Below are 21,201 nucleotides of genomic sequence, written 5' to 3' on the forward strand. Positions count from 1 at the left end.
TGTTTATTCTTTATTTTGTTTATTTTTGGTTAATCTTTGTATGGGTACTTTGTTTGTTGGAAAATATTTTCTGTTTATGTGATATAATTTTTGGAACCTGTAACACAGAAAGTTTGTGAAATTTACTTTGAATGCTTTAATAAAAGAATTAAAAAAAAAAAAAAAATCTCCTCTTCATTGCCTGTTTTAACTTCCTGCAACAATCAAGGGTGAAACAGTACCCCTGGAATGAAGTTTCAAATGCGTCCATGCAGCTTAATACAAAATGGCTTTATTGAAAAATAGTAACAAACTATGTACAAAAGTGAGCTAAAACCACTAACTACCACCACACTAAATTAAAAAGACAACGTTGTCTTGTCACCCAAGAGCTGCTCACTCGGCCACATTCATACATGAAAGGTGGTAAGGTGTATTATAGAATTTAACAGCTTCCCGATCGCCCTATAGCAGATATACTGCTACAGGGCGGCATGGGTACGCAAAATTATATATACTGTATACTTGATTTTGCATTTCTGGGTAGGGGGCACGTGCCCTACCTGCGCCATCGTTCATGTCTGCGGCTGTCACTCACCAGGTCCGGGCCGGTGATTACTCGCTGGCGCCTGGTGATTGCCGAGGATCTCCAACGGGGAGGAGAACTGTAAGTAAACAATACAGTTCTCCCTGTCAGCTTGTGCACACTGCTTTGGATGGTTGTGCACACCACAGCCATCCAAAGCAGTGTCATTACAGTGAAGCACAGACACACAGCCCAAAGTAAAACAGCACACAGTTAACCCTTTGATCACCCCTCATGTTAACCACTTCCTACTCAGCGCCATTAGTACAGTATCAGTGCTTTTTTTTTAGCACTAATCACTGTATTGGTGTCACTGGGGATTTCAGTGACACCAAGTCAGTCCCTCCCAGTGTCAGAATTTCCGCCACAGTCCCACTATAAGTCGCTGATCGCCACTATTACTAGTAAAAATTAATAAAAGACAAAAAATTCCAGTATCTATACCGCCATTTGTAAATGCTAAAACATTTACGCAAACCAGTTAATTTACACGTATTGGGATTTTTTTTGCAAAGGCATGTAGCAGAATACACTTTGGCCTAACTTCATGACGAAATTTGATTTCTTTACATTTTTTTTACTGGACATGTCTAAAAGCAAAAAGTCAAACATATTGTTTTTTTCTCAAAATTGATAGTCTTTTTTTTTTTTTAGGCAATCAAATACCACTGAAAGAAAGCTCAATTCGTGGGAAAAAAGGATGTAAATTTCATTTGGGTGCAGCGTTGCATGACCGTGCAATTGTCAGTTAAAGTAACGCAAAAAATGGCCTGGTCAGGAAGGGGGGTAAATCCTCAGGAGGGCAAGTGCTTAATAGAGCTAACAGAGGCTTCAGAGGACAATACAGTAAATAGTGAATATCGTCCAGAGTGATATCATTATATATATAGGTGTATCACTCATACCGTATCCTGAATATTAGAGTTGCTGATATATAGGTCATGCGGGACACATCATAATTTATAGGTATACAAGGTAATGCAGTCACAGATAATGCCTAAATGTATGGCCCACCTAAATATTGTTGTTGAACAAAAAGTTTGTTGGAACAAACAGCAATCCGGATACAGGATGATATTAGAGTATTAATAGCGCACAGTAGTGTCCATATAGTGCATAGCAGAGCTGTAAAACCACCAATATAGGCATGTCATTACTCACTGCTCACCCAGCCTTCAGAAACATATGTGTTCCTCATCCATGTCGGCAGTCCCTCGCAATGTTGCAATAATACCGCCGCTCGCCAGATGGCATAATGTATGGCTGTTCCCACTGGTGCAATGTCCACATTGAGTAGAAATATGGATGGTAGCATATGAGACTCGGGTCACTTGTTAACCCATGAGTACAATGGTGGTCGAGATGAAGCAGCCACTGTGCGTGGTGACATCACGTATGTAATATACTTGAGAGCGTGCAGTCCTACATGTTACTCCCAATGCGCTTGTGCGCCTGTGTGCTATTAATACTCTAATATCATTCTGTATCCGGAGTGCTGTTTATTCCAATGAACATTTTGTTCAACAACAATATTTAGGCAGGCCATACATTTAGGCGTTATCTGTGACTGCATTACCTTATATACCTACCCTGCGTGGGTGACAAGACAACGTTGGCTTTTTAATTTAGTGTGGTGACGGTTAGTGGTTTTAACTCACTTTTGTACTTAGTTTGTTACTAATTTTTCAATAAAGCTATTTTGTATTAAGCTGCATGGTCCTATTTGAAACTTCCTTCCAGGGGTACTGTTTCACCCTTGATTGTTGCCTGGATTCATTGTTGAGTTTCGTTGACCGCACCTATTTACTTATTTAGGGTGGAGTAAGCAGCAATTTGGCGTCTGATATGATTGCAGTTATATTTGCATCTATCAATTTTCTATACTTGCTATAAAGGCCCCTGATATACTCTTTTATAAATTGTTTGTCTATTTTAACTTCCTAAATACAGGACTACTGCAACAGGGAATATAACTCTTGCTGAGACCATTAAGCAAAGAATCGCAGCCACGCCATGTGTACACCCCCAGCCACTGCCTTCCCAACTAAAGGGGTGGTAAGAATGTTGCTTGAAGATTTATAGGACAACATGTTCACTAATAATTTTACAAAGGCATAAGTGTTTGTGGCGTAACTACACAAGTTATAGATTGTTTAAATGCAAATAACTCCTTATGCATTTATTATTATACAGGATTTATATAGCGCCAACAGTTTGCTCAGCGCTTTACAATATAATGGGAGACAATACAGCAACAATACAGTTCAATACAAGAGGGATAGGAGGGCCCTGCTTCTTGGAGCTTACAATCTAAAAGGAGGGACTAGTGGTACAAAAGGTAATAACTGCGGGGGAAGGACTGGTGTGAGAAATAGATGATTCCATTATTAGCTGAGGATAGGATTCCCTGAAGAGATAGGTTTTTAGAGATCGCCTACAAGTAGGCAGAGTAAGCGGTAGTCTGATAAATTGGGGTACAGAGTTCCAGAGGATGGGGGAAGCTCTAGAGAAGTCCTGGAGATAAGCATGGGAGGAGGAAACAAGGGAGCTAGAGAGCAGGAGGTCGTGCGAGGAGCGGAGAGTACAGTTTGGGTGATATTTGGAGACAAGATTGGTGATGTAATTTGGGGCAGAGTTATAAATGGCTTTATATGTTATTGTTAATGTTTTGAATTTTATCTGTTGGGCAATTGGACATTTATGTACAATATATGGAGCAACAATCACATGCAATACTTTTAAATTTGCAAACTGGACAAAGTGCATGGCACAAGAATATTGCCTTTATTGGTAAGAAAATGAACACAGAGTTCCATAGCGAAAAGGGCTTCAAATATAAACAATGCAGATAAACTCAGAATCCCATTAGCAACTTATATCTATGGCATTTTTTAAACAGAAGCATATTTAAACAGTTATCCTATCCTGAAAGGTATGGTGCTTAAATATGACTCTTCTCTTCCATTAATTCATCACAATTCTGTAAAGAATGCAGATGTTCCTGTAAAACAAAGAAAACTAGCTGAGTGTATGAACTTTGTCTCATAAAGAGATATGTCTGCTATTGTAATCTTCCAACATAATTTTAACAGGCTATTGCATAGCTGGAGATATACATGGCACCCTGCAAACCTATCATTGGCGATAAGAAAGGCTTTGCATTTACAATGTACAGCATATGCTGTAGCACTTGTGCAATCACAGCTTTCCCCTAAACAAAATGGGAAAATGGGATCAGATCACATCAGAGAAAATATTTATACAAACACATAGACACCACAGGCAGATACAGAACACACACATGGGTGTAGATAAGCGGGAGTCAAGGGGAGTCTGAATCCTCCCAGAGAAGAGTTTCCAACCATCGATGCAGCCCTCAAAATTTCCACTCGCTGTGAGTGAAAATAAGGTGGGGGAGAGCAGTGCCGGGACTAGGGGTGTTTGGGAGGTGTGGCGGTGGGGGCGGTGACAAGCAGCGATCTCCTGTATGGCTTTCTATAAAGCAGCTGGAAGCTGCAGGAGGGAGAGGAGGAAAATCGACTTTCAGCTGCTTCATTGAAAGCCATACAGATCGCTGCTTGTCACTGGCCCCACCGCTGCACGGAACATACCTGATGGTTCAGTTTTCTTTCTGTCCCCTCTCCCGCACACCACCGCTGTGCTCGTCCAACTGCGCAACCCCTCCCTCCATCCTCCGCGCCAATAGGAGAAGAATGGAGAGAGGCTAGAACTGCTCTGCCTCCCCCTGTGCCTGCCCACACTCCAGTCAGTGCAGCTTCAGAGGAGGTGTGGGCGGGGAACTGAACACAGAGCAGCCAACAGCTATGATGAATCTGACTGAGCACCTGAGTCTAATCTACCTTCCTTCCACCCACCCTCCCCTCCCTTCCTTCCTCCCACCCCTCCTTTCCACCTACCCCTCCCTTTGTTCCTTCCACCCACCCCTCCCTTCCACCCCTCCCTCCCTTCAACCCACCCCTTCCTTCCACCCACCCCTCCCTTCCTTCCATCCACCCCTCCCTCCCTTTCATCCACCCCTTCCTTCCTTCCACCCACCCCTTCCTTCCAACCACTCCTTCCTTGCTTCCAACCACCGCTCCCTTTCTTCCACCCACCTCTCCCTTCCTTTCACCCACCGCTCCCTTCCTTTCTTCCACCCACCACTTCCTTCCTTCCATCCACCCTTTCCTTTCTTCCACCCACTCCTCCCTTCCTTCCATCCCTCCCTTCCTTCCACCCACCCCTCCCATCCATCCACCCTTTCCTTTCTTCTACCCACTCCTCCCTTCCTTCCATCCCTCCCTTCCTTCCACCCATTCCTCCCTCCCTTCCTTCCCTACCTTCCTTCCACCCACCCTCCCTTCTTACTATCCCCTTCCATAGTTCCTTCAGGGGGGAGAAGTTGTTGTTGGTGGAGTTATAAAAAGCTCCTGAAAAACTCAAGAAAAATGCTTCCCTATGTATGTGAATGTATATCTATGTATCAAAACAGTAAAATAATTAACGAGCGCTTGGAGATAAATGGTAAGCAGCTGGCATAAAAGGTACAAACCCCAAACCTTCACACTATGAATGATAATAACATATGCAACGCTACAAAGAAGTAATTCATGAATCATAAATCTGATAAAATATAAGTCCTCAGATGATGGTTCAATTGTCCCAATAAAGAGGTGCAAAGGTGTTCGACTCCGTGCTCAAAGGTGTGTAAATATTATGCACTCACCAGAAAGCGCATAATATGCGCATTTGAGTTGTCAGACCACTCCTGGTCCTAGAAGGCTGAAGCAGTGCGGGTCATCTAGCAGGCTGTCACTCTGGTAGGGATGCACCTTCCTCTAACCAACAGGGGGACACCAGACATCCAGCAATACTTGGCATAAAGCCTTGAGAAAGGGGGGGGCTCGACCAAACAGCCCACCCCAAAAAAGCACTGATAGTGTAGTATGTTCAAAAACTTTTACTGGAGTATAATGAAAGCAACTCACAGGGTATCCCAGAAACAAAGATGGCCGCCGGTGCGGAGCGGCGTGACGTCACCGGCTAAGCTCCACCCTCTGTATGCTTCCCTATGTATGTGAATGTATATCTATGTATGTTTTCATACTGAAGCGTTGCGGTGTAAAAACTCCTGCTTGCGCATCTTTGGGGCATGTTTGGCGAATTTAAAAAAAAGCCCCAAAAACACCTCTTCCCATTGAAATCAATGGAAAACGCCTGAAAAACACCAGAAAAATAACTTTTTAGAGCAGTTTTAAGTCACGGTTCTCCCTATGTCATCTTTCCCCCCCCCCCCCACCTCCCTCTGTCCCCCACATCCCTCAATCTCTTCCCCTCTATCCCACCTTCCTCTTTCTCCTCCCTCTCTCTTCTCCATTTCCTCTTCCTTTCTCTCCCTCTCACCCTCTCCTCTCTTTCCCTCTTTTCTCTCTCTCTCCACGCTGCTCTCTCCTTCTCCTTGCTCTCTTTCTTCCCCTCCTTCTTCTATCCCTCTCTCACCCTCCTCTCTTTCTCTCCACCCTCCCCTCTCTCCTATTCCTCCCTATCTGCCCCTCTTTCCTGACTCTACCAAGATATGATCTATATCTGCCTGTGGTGTCTGTGTGTATGATCTATATCTGCCTGCGGTGTCTGTGTGTATGATCTATATCTGCCTGCGGTGTCTGTGTGTATGATCTATATGTGCCTGCGGTGTCTGTGTGTATGGTCTATATCTGCCTGCGGTGTCTGTGTGTTGGTCTATATCTGCCTGTGGTGTCTGTGTGTATTGTCTATATCTGCCTGCGGTGTCTGTGTGTATGATCTATATCTGCTTGTGGTGTCTGTGTGTATGATCTATATCTCCCTGTGGTGTCTGTGTGTATGGTCTATATCTGCCTGCGGTGTCTGTGTGTATGATCTATATCTCCCTGCGGTGTCTGTGTGTATGATCTATATCTCCCAGCGGTATCTGTGTGTATGGTCTATATCTCCCTGCGGTATCTGTGTGTATGATCTATATCTCCCTGCGGTGTCTGTGTGTATGATCTATATCTCCCTGCGGTGTCTGTGTGTATGATCTATATCTGCCTGCGGTGTCTGTGTGTATGATCTATATCTGCCTGCGGTGTCTGTGTGTATGATCTATATCTCCCTGCGGTGTCTGTGTGTATGATCTATATCTGCCCGTGGTGTCTGTGTGTATGGTCTATATCTGCCTGCGGTGTCTGTGTGTGTATGATCTATATCTGCCTGCGGTGTCTGTGTGTGTATGATCTACATCTGCCTGCGGTGTCTGTGTGTGTGTATGATCTATATCTGCCTGCGGTGTCTGTGTGTATGATCTATATCTGCCTGCGGTGTCTGTGTGTATGATCTATATCTGCCTGCGGTGTCTGTGTGTATATGGTCTATATCTCCCTGCGGTGTCTGTGTATATGATCTATATCTCCCTGTGGTGTCTGTGTGTATGATCTATATCTGCCCGTGGTGTCTGTGTGTATGGTCTATATCTGCCTGCGGTGTCTGTGTGTGTATGATCTATACCTGCCTGTGGTGTCTGTGTGTATGATCTATATCTCCCTGCGGTGTCTGTGTGTATGATCTATATCTGCCTGCGGTGTCTGTGTGTATGATCTATATCTGCCTGCGGTGTCTGTGTGTATGATCTATATCTGCCTGCGGTGTCTGTGTGTATGATCTATATCTTCCTGCGGTGTCTGTGTGTATGATCTATATCTCCCTGTGGTGTCTGTGTGTTGGTCTATATCTGCCTGCGGTGTCTGTGTGTGTATGATCTATATCTGCCTGCGGTGTCTGTGTGTGTATGATCTACATCTGCCTGCGGTGTCTGTGTGTGTGTATGATCTATATCTGCCTGCGGTGTCTGTGTGTATGATCTATATCTGCCTGCGGTGTCTGTGTGTATGATCTATATCTGCCTGCGGTGTCTGTGTGTATGGTCTATATCTGCCTGCGGTGTCTGTGTGTATGATCTATATCTGCCCGTGGTGTCTGTGTGTATGATCTATATCTGCCTGCGGTGTCTGTGTGTATGATCTATATCTGCCTGCGGTGTCTGTGTGTATGATCTATATCTCCCTGCGGTGTCTGTGTGTATGATCTATATCTCCCTGTGGTGTCTGTGTGTATGATCTATACCTGCCTGTGGTGTCTGTGTGTATGATCTATATCTGCCTGTGGTGTCTGTGTGTATGATCTATATCTGCCTGTGGTGTCTGTGTGTATGATCTATATCTGCCTGTGGTGTCTGTGTGTTGGTCTATATCTGCCTGCTGGTCTATATCTGCCTGCGGTGTCTGTGTGTATGATCTATATCTGCCTGCGGTGTCTGTGTGTATGATCTATATCTGCCTGCGGTGTCTGTGTGTATGATCTATACCTGCCTGTGGTGTCTGTGTGTATGATCTATATCTGCCTGTGGTGTCTGTGTGTATGATCTATATCTGCCTGTGGTGTCTGTGTGTTGGTCTATATCTGCCTGCTGGTCTATATCTGCCTGCGGTGTCTGTGTGTATGATCTATATCTGCCTGCGGTGTCTGTGTGTATGATCTATATCTGCCTGCGGTGTCTGTGTGTATGATCTATATCTGCCTGCGGTGTCTGTGTGTGTATGATCTATATCTGCCTGCGGTGTCTGTGTGTATGAGCTATATCTGCCTGCGGTGTCTGTGTGTATGATCTATATCTCCCTGTGGTGTCTGTGTGTGTATGATCTATATCTGCCTGTGGTGTCTGTGTATATGGTCTATATCTGCCCGTGGTGTCTGTGTATATGGTCTATATCTGCCTGTGGTGTCTGTGTATATGGTCTATATCTCCCTGTGGTGTCTGTGTGTTGGTCTATATCTGCCTGCGGTGTCTGTGTGTATTGTCTATATCTGCCTGCGGTGTCTGTGTGTATGATCTATATCTGCTTGTGGTGTCTGTGTGTATGATCTATATCTCCCTGTGGTGTCTGTGTGTATGGTCTATATCTGCCTGCGGTGTCTGTGTGTATGATCTATATCTCCCTGCGGTGTCTGTGTGTATGATCTATATCTCCCAGCGGTATCTGTGTGTATGGTCTATATCTCCCTGCGGTATCTGTGTGTATGATCTATATCTCCCTGCGGTGTCTGTGTGTATGATCTATATCTCCCTGCGGTGTCTGTGTGTATGATCTATATCTGCCTGCGGTGTCTGTGTGTATGATCTATATCTGCCTGCGGTGTCTGTGTGTATGATCTATATCTCCCTGCGGTGTCTGTGTGTATGATCTATATCTGCCTGCGGTGTCTGTGTGTATGATCTATATCTGCCTGTGGTGTCTGTGTGTATATGGTCTATATCTCCCTGCGGTGTCTGTGTGTATGATCTATATCTGCCCGTGGTGTCTGTGTGTATGGTCTATATCTGCCTGCGGTGTCTGTGTGTGTATGATCTATACCTGCCTGTGGTGTCTGTGTGTATGATCTATATCTCCCTGCGGTGTCTGTGTGTATGATCTATATCTGCCTGCGGTGTCTGTGTGTATGATCTATATCTGCCTGCGGTGTCTGTGTGTATGATCTATATCTGCCTGCGGTGTCTGTGTGTATGATCTATATCTTCCTGCGGTGTCTGTGTGTATGATCTATATCTCCCTGTGGTGTCTGTGTGTTGGTCTATATCTGCCTGCGGTGTCTGTGTGTGTATGATCTATATCTGCCTGCGGTGTCTGTGTGTGTATGATCTACATCTGCCTGCGGTGTCTGTGTGTGTGTATGATCTATATCTGCCTGCGGTGTCTGTGTGTATGATCTATATCTGCCTGCGGTGTCTGTGTGTATGATCTATATCTGCCTGCGGTGTCTGTGTGTATATGGTCTATATCTCCCTGCGGTGTCTGTGTATATGATCTATATCTCCCTGTGGTGTCTGTGTGTATGATCTATATCTGCCCGTGGTGTCTGTGTGTATGGTCTATATCTGCCTGCGGTGTCTGTGTGTGTATGATCTATACCTGCCTGTGGTGTCTGTGTGTATGATCTACAGTCATGGCTGAAATTGTTGGCACCCTTGATATTTCTCCAGGAAATCATGTATTTCTCACGAAACGTATTGCATTAACACATGTTTTGCTATACACATGTTTATTCCCTTTGTGTGTATTGGGACAAAACAAAAAAAGGGAGGAAAGAAAGCAAATTCGACATAATGTCACACAAACCTCCAAAAATGGGCTGGACAAAAGTATTGGCACCCTTTCACAACTGCGGATAAATAAGAATGTTACAAGCATGTGATGCTCCTGTAAACTCACCTGGGGCAAGTAACAGGTGTGGGCAATATAGAAATCACACCTGAAAGCAAATAAAAAGGAGAGACGTTCACTTAACCTTTGCATTGTGTGTCTGTCTGTGCCACACTAAGCATGGACAACAGAAAGAGGAGACGAGAACTGTCTGAGGACCTGAGAACCAAAATTGTGGCAAAATATCAACAATCTCAAGGTTACAAGTCCATCTCCAGAGAACTAGATTTGCCTTTGTCCACAGTGCGCAACATTATCAAGAAGTTTGCAACCCATGGCACTGTAGCTAATCTCCCTGGTCGTGGACGGATGAGGAAAATTGATGAAAGATTGCAACGCAGAATAGTCCGGATGGTGGATAAGCAGCCCCAAACATGTTCCAAAGACATTCAAGCTGTCCTGCAGGCTCAGGGAGCATCAGTGTCAGCGCGAACTATCCGTCGACATTTAAATGAAATGAAACGCTATGGCAGGAGACCCAGGAGGACCCCACTGCTGACACAGAGACATAAAAAAGCAAGACTACAGTTTGCCAAAATGTACTTGAGTAAGCCAAAAGCCTTCTGGGAAAACGTCTTGTGGACAGATGAGACCAAGATAGAGCTTTTCGGTAAAGCACATCATTCTACTGTTTACCAAAAACGGAATGAGGCCTACAAAGAACAAAACACAGTACCTACGGTAAAATATGGTGGAGGTTCAATGATGTTTTGGGGTTGTTTTGCTGCCTCTGGCACTGGGTGCCTTGACTGTGTGCAAGGCATCATGAAATCTGAGGATTACCAAAGGATTTTGGGTCGCACTGTAGGGCCCAGTGTCAGAAAGCTGGGTTTGCGTCCAAGATCCTGGGTCTTCCAGCAGGACAATGACCCCAAACATACGTCAAAAAGCACTCAGAAATGGATGGCAAAGAAGCGCTGGAGAGTTCTGAAGTGGCCAGCAATGAGCCCAGATCTAAATCCCATTGAACACCTGTGGAGAGATCTTAAAATTGCTGTTGGGAAAAGGTGTCCTTCCAATAAGAGAGACCTGGAGCTGTTTGCAAAGGAAGAGTGGTCCAAAATTCCGGGTGAGAGGTGTCAGAAGCTTATTGATGGTTATAGGAAGCGACTGATTTCAGTTATGTTTTCCAAAGGGTGTGCAACCAAATATTAAGTTAAGGGTGCCAATACTTTTGTCCAGCCCATTTTTGGGGTTTTGTGTGACATTATGTCATATTTGCTTTTCTGCCTCTGTTTTATATTTGTTCCAATACATACAAAGGGAATAAACATGTGTATAGCAAAACATGTGTTAATGCAATACCTTTTTTGTGTGAAATACTTGATTTTCAGGAAAAATATCAAGGGTGCCAACAATTTCGGCCATGACTGTATATCTCCCTGCGGTGTCTGTGTGTATGATCTATATCTGCCTGCGGTGTCTGTGTGTATGATCTATATCTGCCTGCGGTGTCTGTGTGTATGATCTATATCTGCCTGCGGTGTCTGTGTGTATGATCTATATCTTCCTGCGGTGTCTGTGTGTATGATCTATATCTCCCTGTGGTGTCTGTGTGTTGGTCTATATCTGCCTGCGGTGTCTGTGTGTGTATGATCTATATCTGCCTGCGGTGTCTGTGTGTGTATGATCTACATCTGCCTGCGGTGTCTGTGTGTGTGTATGATCTATATCTGCCTGCGGTGTCTGTGTGTATGATCTATATCTGCCTGCGGTGTCTGTGTGTATGATCTATATCTGCCTGCGGTGTCTGTGTGTATGGTCTATATCTGCCTGCGGTGTCTGTGTGTATGATCTATATCTGCCCGTGGTGTCTGTGTGTATGATCTATATCTGCCTGCGGTGTCTGTGTGTATGATCTATATCTGCCTGCGGTGTCTGTGTGTATGATCTATATCTCCCTGCGGTGTCTGTGTGTATGATCTATATCTCCCTGTGGTGTCTGTGTGTTGGTCTATATCTGCCTGCAGTGTCTGTGTGTATGATCTATACCTGCCTGTGGTGTCTGTGTGTATGATCTATATCTGCCTGTGGTGTCTGTGTGTATGATCTATATCTGCCTGTGGTGTCTGTGTGTTGGTCTATATCTGCCTGCTGGTCTATATCTGCCTGTGGTGTCTGTGTGTTGGTCTATATCTGCCTGCTGGTCTATATCTGCCTGCGGTGTCTGTGTGTATGATCTATATCTGCCTGCGGTGTCTGTGTGTATGATCTATATCTGCCTGCGGTGTCTGTGTGTATGATCTATATCTGCCTGCGGTGTCTGTGTGTATGATCTATATCTGCCTGCGGTGTCTGTGTGTGTATGATCTATATCTGCCTGCGGTGTCTGTGTGTATGAGCTATATCTGCCTGCGGTGTCTGTGTGTATGATCTATATCTCCCTGTGGTGTCTGTGTGTGTATGATCTATATCTGCCTGTGGTGTCTGTGTATATGGTCTATATCTGCCCGTGGTGTCTGTGTATATGGTCTATATCTGCCTGTGGTGTCTGTGTATATGGTCTATATCTCCCTGTGGTGTCTGTGTGTATGATCTATATCTGCCCGCGGTGTCTGTGTGTTGGTCTATATCTGCCTGCGGTGTCTGTGTGTGTATGATCTATATCTGCCTGCGGTGTCTGTGTGTATGAGCTATATCTGCCTGCGGTGTCTGTGTGTATGATCTATATCTCCCTGTGGTGTCTGTGTGTGTATGATCTATATCTGCCTGTGGTGTCTGTGTATATGGTCTATATCTGCCCGTGGTGTCTGTGTATATGGTCTATATCTGCCTGTGGTGTCTGTGTGTATGATCTATATCTGCCTGCGGTATCTGTGTGTATGATCTATATCTGCCTGCGGTGTCTGTGTGTATGATCTATATCTGCCTGCCGTGTCTGTGTGTATGATCTATATCTGCCTGCGGTCTCTGTGTGTATGATCTATATCTGCCTGTGGTGTCTGTGTGTATGATCTACATCTGCCTGTGGACTCTGTGTGTATGATCTATATCTGCCTGCGGTCTCTGTGTGTATGATCTATATCTGCCTGTGGTGTCTGTGTGTATGATCTATATCTCCCTGCGGTGTCTGTGTGTATGATCTATATCTGCCTGCGGTGTCTGTGTGTATTGTCTATATCTGCCTGCGGTGTCTGTGTGTATGATCTATATCTCCCTGTGGTGTCTGTGTGTGTATGATCTATATCTGCCTGTGGTGTCTGTGTATATGGTCTATATCTGCCCGTGGTGTCTGTGTATATGGTCTATATCTGCCCGTGGTGTCTGTGTATATGGTCTATATCTGCCTGTGGTGTCTGTGTGTATGATCTATATCTGCCTGTGGTGTCTGTGTGTATGGTCTATATCTGCCTGTGGTGTCTGTGTGTATGATCTATATCTGCCCGCGGTGTCTGTGTGTTGGTCTATATCTGCCTGCGGTGTCTGTGTGTGTATGATCTATATCTGCCTGTGGTGTCTGTGTGTATGATCTATATCTGCCTGTGGTGTCTGTGTGTATGATCTATATCTGCCTGTGGTGTCTGTGTGTATGATCTATATCTGCCTGCGGTGTCTGTGTGTATGGTCTATATCTGCCTGCGGTGTCTGTGTGTATGATCTATATCTGCCTGTGGTGTCTGTGTGTATGATCTATATCTGCCTGTGGTGTCTGTGTGTATGATCTATATCTGCCTGCGGTGTCTGTGTGTATGGTCTATATCTGCCTGCGGTATCTGTGTGTATGATCTATATCTGCCTGTGGTGTCTGTGTGTATTATCTATATCTGCCTGCGGTGTCTGTGTCTATGGTCTATATCTCCCTGTGGTGTCTGTGTGTATGATCTATATCTGCCTGTGGTGTCTGTGTGTATGGTCTATATCTGCCTGTGGTGTCTGTGTGTATGATCTATATCTCCCTGTGGTGTCTGTGTGTATGATCTATATCTGCCCGCGGTGTCTGTGTGTTGGTCTATATCTGCCTGCGGTGTCTGTGTGTATGATCTATATCTGCCTGCGGTGTCTGTGTGTATGATCTATATCTGCCTGCGGTGTCTGTGTGTGTGATCTATATCTGCCTGCGGTGTCTGTGTGTATGGTCTATATCTGCCTGCGGTGTCTGCGTGTATGATCTATATCTGCCTGCGGTGTCTGTGTGTATGATCTATATCTGCCTGCGGTGTCTGTGTGTATGATCTATATCTCCCTGTGGTGTCTGTGTGTATGATCTATATCTGCCTGCGGTGTCTGTGTGTATGATCTATATCTGCCCGTGGTGTCTGTGTGTATGATCTATATCTGCCTGCGGTGTCTGTGTGTATTGTCTATATCTGCCTATGGTGTCTGTGTGTATGATCTATATCTGCCTGCGGTGTCTGTGTGTATGATCTATATCTGCCTGCGACGTCTGTGTGTATGATCTATATCTGCCTGCGGTGTCTGTGTGTATGATCTATATCTGCCTGCGGTATCTGTGTGTATGATCTATATCTGCCTGTGGTGTCTGTGTGTATGATCTATATCTGCCTGCGGTGTCTGTGTGTATGATCTATATCTGCCTGTGATGTCTGTTGTCTATATTTGCCTGCGGTATCTGTGTGTATGATCTATATCTGCCTGTGGTGTCTGTGTGTATGATCTATATCTGCCTGCGGAATCTGTGTGTATGATCTATATCTGCCTGCGGTGTCTGTGTGTATGATCTATATCTGCCTGCGGTATCTGTGTGTATGATCTATATCTGCCTGCGGTGTCTGTGTGTATGATCTATATCTGCCTGCGGTATCTGTGTGTATGATCTATATCTGCCTGTGGTGTCTGTGTGTATTGTCTATATCTGCCTGTGGTGTCTGTGTGTATGAACTATATCTGCCTGTGGTGTCTGTGTGTATGATCTATATCTGCCTGCGGTGTCTGTGTGGCTGTCTGTGTGGCTGTGGCCACTGCTTAGCTGTCAACTTTCAGCTCTGACTAATTAATAGTAATTAAGAGTAATCGACTTTTGTTGAGCTGGCAGATCCATCTATTCAGAGGAATAAGCTGTACCTGGTATGCCTATAAATAAGCCCATTTTAAAAATATTTTTACATCACACATTCTATTTTACTTTTGCTACTTCCAGGGGAGAGCAACGGCAATTCATAGCCTTTATCTCGATGATTTGAAAGCAGTGCAGCTAATTGCACCGCCCATACCACAGTTATGGGAAAGGCTTAGAGGGTTGCAAGCACATACCATGTAGGACTCTGTTGGATAGTCTAAGGAGTGTGATATATTGAGAGTATTGCTCAAGCTGTAGTGCTGTCCAGTAAATTTAATCCATTTGGGAAATGTGTTTCAGGGCACTTTTATTTAGGAAGAAAGGAAAAATTCAAGAAAACAAAAAAATGCTCTTGTAGGGGTTTTCACCGTCACTTCAAACATGGCCTCCAGGCTCTGTCTTTCAGCACCACTGCTCAAGCTTTAAGCCTAGGCCTTTGGTCTGGTCTTACAGACCATCACATAGCATGCCTTACATATCTTTCTCAGCTCACTCTATACACTCATTGGGCTCATTGTGCAGAAATGCACACTTCTGGTTGCTCCCTAGCAGCTTCACAGACACCTGGCCAGGATGGAGCCCTAAACTGCTGTAAGGTATTTGAATATCAAGGGTGTGCAGGCCTGCAAACACACTGCCTGCTGGTTTCTGGTAAAACCTGGACATGTTTCACTACATCCAAAACTCTTTGAAGCCTTTGGACTCCAGAGCCCAATCCCAGGAATTACAAAACCTGGACAAAACTGAAAAGCCAAGCTCCTTTGTTCAGAACTGATATTCCAGAGCTTCTCAAACTGTATCTCTGTCATTTTGCCTACCTTTACACAGTGGCAGGGCATAACACTGTCACATATAGTGGTTCTGTTGTAAGACAAATTTTTCATGTTTTTCCCTATTGAATTGCCAAATGACTGGTAGACATGGGAACTGGGCCACCCGGTGATGCCATTGAGTGACCCTGCTCATATGTTTACCTGTCATTTAGTGAGTGACATGTCCCGTGGAGAGAAACCCAATGACTGGTAGACACGTGGGTGGGGTGTTTTTTTTGTGCAGTCGATGTTCAATGTGATTGACGTTGGATCGCATGGAATGGATGGGGGGACCCCCACGCTGTTTTTTTTAACAAATTGTTTGTTTACATATTGCTGTCAATGGGGAATGCCGTTGACAGTAGATGAGTCCTGGTTGTTAAGAATGTGGCGGCCACCCGCTAACCAGCTATTCCAAAACAAATTTTATATATATATATATATATATATATATATATATATATATATATATACATATACACACACATACCAAACACATGCCAAAGATACGAAACAAATTCCAAAAACAAATTGGTCCAACATAATATTGACAGGCAATTCAGATTTAAATTTTCGGAAGTTCTTATGCAATTTTTTGTTAATTTTGTTCATAAAAAAACTAAATAAAAGTGTGGTTCCTTTGGGTCTGGTATGGATTTTGTGGGGAACTGCATGCCAAAATTAAAGGAAAAATGATGCAGGGTCCCCCCAAAATCCATACCAACCATAAGAGTTCATAGGGTACCCCACACCAAATTTTTATAAAAATTGACATGCAGCCCACCAGGTTAGGAAACGGGGGGATGAGCAAGCATCATGGGGTCCCCCCAAAGGACTTTGATGGGGACAAGGTCCTCATCCCCACATCCCTGGGTGGTGGTTGTGAGGGGTCTGCATGCAGGCTGCTTATTGGAATCTGGAAGACCCCTTTAACAAGGAGGCCCCCAGATCCTGGCCCCCGATGTGAATGAGTAAGGGGTACATAGTATCCCTACTCATTCACCCCAAAAAAGTGTCAAAAGTGAATAAAAACACTAACAAAGTTTTTGACTAATCCCCAAAAAATAAATGTTCCCTAAAGCAGATCCAACATCAGTCATGAGCGCCGATCCATCCCACTGACAGCAGATCAGGCATGTTTGTTAAGTACACTGTGGCCGCCCACTCCTTAACATCCAGCTTTTCTTCACAATGAATTCAGATTGGAATGGAAAATACCGAATCCTTCCAATGCAAACGAACATACGAAATGACACCTGAAAATGAATCTGTGCAACATAGCAAATAAGACAAAACAAAATTCCTCAATTAACGAATGAAATAAAAATGAAATAAAAATTTTGCCATGTCTAGTAATGTGTTATTTGCAGAAATATAAAAAAAATACACCCACTGGCCAGTTTATTAGGTACAACTTCCTAGTGCCAAAAAAATATCCCCCACACCATTATACCACTACCACCACCAGCCTAAACTGTTGATACAAGGCAGGATGCATCCATGCTTTCATGTTGTTTACGACAAATTCTGACCCTACCATCTGAATGTCACAGCAACCAGTCTGCCCATTCTCCTCTGACCTCTGATATATACAAGGCATTTTCGTCCACACAACTGCAACTCACTGGATAGTTTCTCTTTTTCGGACCATTCTCTGTAAACCCTAGAGATGGTTGTGCGTGAAAATCCCAGTAGATCAGCAGTTTTTGAAATACTCAGAAGAGCCCATCTGGCACCAAAAACCATGTCACATTTAAAGTCACCAAATCCCCTTTCTTCCCCATTCTGTTTGGTTTGAATTTCAGCAAGTCGTCTTCACCACGTCTACATGCCTAAATGTATCGAGTTGCTGCCATGTGATTGGTTGGTTAGCAATTTGTGTTACCAAGCAATTGAACAGGTGTACCTAATAAAGTGGCCGGTGAGTGTGTGTGTGTATATACAGTGGGGATCGAACGTTTGGGCACCCCAGCTAAAAATTTGTATTAATCTGCATAAAGAAGCCAAGGAAAGATGGAAAAATCTCCAAAAGGCATCAAATTACAGATTAGACATTCTTATAATATGTCAACAAAAGTTAGATTTTATTTCCATCATTTACACTTTCAAAATAACAGAAAACAAAAAAATGGCGTCTGCAAAAGTTTGGGCACCCTGCAGAATTTATAGCATGCACTGCCCCCTTTGCAAAGCTGAGACCTGCCAGTGTCATGGATTGTTCTCAATCATCGTCTGGGAAGACCAGGTTATGTCAATCTCAAAAATTTTAAATGCCCAGACTCATCTGACCTTGCCCCAACAATCAGCACCATGGGTTCTTCTAAGCAGTTGTCTAGAAAACTGAAACTGAAAATAGTTGACGCTCACAAAGCTGGAGAAGGCTATAAGAAGATAGCAAATCCTCTGTTCGGAATGTAATTAAGAAATGGCAGTCATCAGGAACAGTGGAAGTTAAAGCAAGTTAAAGCAAGATCTGGAAGACCAAGAAAAATATCAGACAGAACAACTCGCAGGATTGTGAAAAAAACAATTCAAAACCCACGTTTGACTGCACGATCCCTCCAGAAAGATCTGGCAGACACTGGAGTTGTGGTACACTATTCCACTAGAAAGAGATACTTGTACAAATATGGTCTTCATGGAAGAGTCATCAGAAGAAAACCTCTTCTACGTCCTCACCACAAAAATCATCGTTTGAACTTTGCAAATGAACATATAGACAAGCCTGATGCATTTTGGAAACAAGTTCTGTGGACCGATGAGGTTAAAATTTAACTTTTTGGCCGGAATGAGCAAAGATACGTTTGGAGAAGAAGGGGCACAGAATTTAATGAAAAGAACCTCTGTCCAACTGTTAAGCATGGGGTTGGATCAATCATGCTTTGGGGTTGTGTTGCAGCCAGTGGCACAGGGAACATCTCACGAGTAGAAGGAAAATTGGATTCAATAAAATTTCAGCATATATTGGATGGTAACTTGATGCCATCTGTGAAAAAGCTGAAGTTAAAGAGAGGATGGCTTCTACAAATGGATAATGATCCTAAACACACCTCGAAATCCACGGGGGATTACATCAAGAGGCGTAAACTGAAGGTTTTGCCATGGCCTTCACAATCTCCTGACCTCAACATAATTGAAAATCTATGGATAGACCTTAAAAGAGCAGTGCATGACAGACAGCCCAGAAATCTCAAAGAACTGGAAGACTTTTGTAAGGAAGAATGGGCAAAGATACCTCAAACAAGAATTGAAAGACTCTTGGCTGGCTACAAAAAGCGTTTACACGCTGTGATACTTGCCAAAGGGGGCAGTACAAGATATTAACTCTGCAGGGTGCCCAAACTTTTGCAGACGCCATTTTTTTGTTTTCTGTTATTTTGAAAGTGTAAATGATGGAAATAAAATCTAACTTTTGTTGACATATTATAAGAATGTCTAATCTGTAATTTGATGCCTTTTGGAGATTTGTCCATCTTTCCTTGGCTTCTTTATGCACATTAATACAAATTTTTAGCTGGGGTGCCCAAACTTTCGATCCCCACTGTATATATATAAAACACAGCATACTGTAAAAAGAGGAGAGTGATTAAGGGCTTGAAGTGTTACTAAACCCACAACAGTAAAATCAGTCTGTATATGCAGTAAAGCATGCTTGTTATACTCATTGTGGAACCTAAGGGATTAATCCTCCACATTGTGTAAAAAGGTTGCTTGATCCTGTCTTCTCTGATCCTCCCCTTATTTTAAAGCCCAAATCCATCTACCGTAAAACAGAGCAACAGTGGCAAGTCTGTACATACTCTGTTTGGTGTGTATTGCTAGAGAGTTTTATGGGGGGTGTTGGGTGCATGTGATTAGCACAGGGCCAATCAGAGCTATCCAGAGGGTCAGGGGTCATGCAACCTCATAGGACAGTCAGAGGAGAATAAAAATGAACAAGATTAACCAGTGCTCAGCTGGACACTGATAAAAGTCACAAAACTGCTCTAACTGCTGATGAGAAAAGGTATTTAGCAATTTATATTTACTAAAATAATTGCATTTCCATGTTCTGTGTATTGTGGAAGACCGGATATAGTGAATGCAGGGTGATGGGTTTAGTAACACTTTAAGCTGTTTCTATGCAAACTGCTATAACCAATTTTAACTCCTTCATTCTCTACCCAACAACTACTTTGTCATTTTGGCTAAACTGGGTTATGTGGCCATCATAAATAGAAGTTTAAATTTTGTCAGTAAAAGGTCAAGGGCAAGTGCACTAGGTTGTGAACATAAACAATACAGCCAATTTTTATCAAATAATCAAGCATGACGAAAAACAATTCCATCCACCCAGCAGGTTATTTAGAAAGATCACAGTTACCCACCTACCATTTACAAGTGATGCTTCAAGCTATGCTTCCCCATCCTATCTGCCAGTTTGTCTTGGCAAGTGGTATTTTGCTACACCTGTAATACTTAATGTTAAAGATGATTCACAAATCAGGTATTTTTATTAAAATAAGGTATAAAGTAAACTATCAAAGGGATTGTTCATGCAAATTGTCAAAAAATCCCAGCAAAAGAATGAAGTAATATTTTTAAAAGGATAAATCCCCCTTTGGGTGTTATAATTAATAACTTGCTATGGACAGGCAAGCAGCAGCTGCCAAAGTTGTGTTTGTATGTGCCTGTGTTTAATGAACTACAAGGATTGCAGATGCCACACTTTATCTTGTGTAATCCTACATCTTAGTGTAGAATTTATTCCTGCCAGAAAATAACAGATTACTGCTCAATCATTTGAAGTAGGGAGATCCACAGTACATATCATTTGTTTATCCTATGTTTATTATTATCCCTTCTATTTCAGATATGTTACAGTTTGAAGGAACACAGCCTGTTGGGTTCAGAGGGATGAAAAAATCATTGCTTTTGCCAGAAAACTCATCAGGACCAACAACAGCTCCAGTACTCAAACCTCAAAAGAGAAAATGTTGATTATAAAGCTCTTAATTGACTCAGATTAACTTGGCCATTATTCAACACAACATGAAGGGAGGTAGAACAATTAGCAGATGCCACATTTGATTCTTGGAGGTTAACTGGTTGCGGACTCTGGACATACTACACACACCTCAAAAAACGTTTTCAAAGTAGACAGGAAGCATATAGTATGTTGTGTCCTTCTGCATGCCTGCTGCCATCAATTCCCAGCTGTCAAATGACCACTGCTGCTGTGAAAAAAAAAAACAGTCTGACACAGTGTTTATAAACACTGTTGAGATGTGAGGCAGAGATACAATGTTATTTGTCTTCCTGCTTGAGTGATGTAAGAGCTACAGAAAGGAATAGAGAAATCTTACCTAGGACAAAAACATAGGCCAATATGCCTAAATCCAAAATTTGAAATGTCTTAAAAATGAACCAGGCATGAGACACAGAGGGACTGTTCTTGACGGCCTCCTTCTAAAAAAACTAGTTGATTGGCTATGTTATCCTTTTGGCCTCCATAATTTTATTGACCTTAAACTGGTATGCTAATCAGGAAAA

The 21,201-nt window shown here is 43.4% G+C and overlaps 1 long non-coding RNA gene across 2 annotated transcripts in view; it reads right to left on the minus strand.

The window, feature by feature from the left end:
- The window catches only part of LOC149473570 (uncharacterized), a 167,950-nt gene that overhangs the window by 58,278 nt on the left and 88,471 nt on the right, over positions 1-21,201 (minus strand). The window contains exon 2 of one of the 2 annotated variants that reach the window (XR_016312416.1): positions 3,331-3,566. The exons of the other annotated variant lie outside the window; for it this stretch is intronic. This is a non-coding gene — a long non-coding RNA (uncharacterized LOC149473570). Of the gene's footprint in view, positions 1-3,330; positions 3,567-21,201 lie in introns of those variants that run through there. 2 annotated transcript variants of the gene reach the window in all.

The sequence above is a fragment of the Staurois parvus genome, unplaced genomic scaffold (assembly GCF_062004578.1).
Source record: "Staurois parvus isolate SC_StPar_1 unplaced genomic scaffold, SC_StPar_1.0 ptg000013l, whole genome shotgun sequence".
Taxonomy (NCBI): domain Eukaryota; kingdom Metazoa; phylum Chordata; class Amphibia; order Anura; family Ranidae; genus Staurois; species Staurois parvus.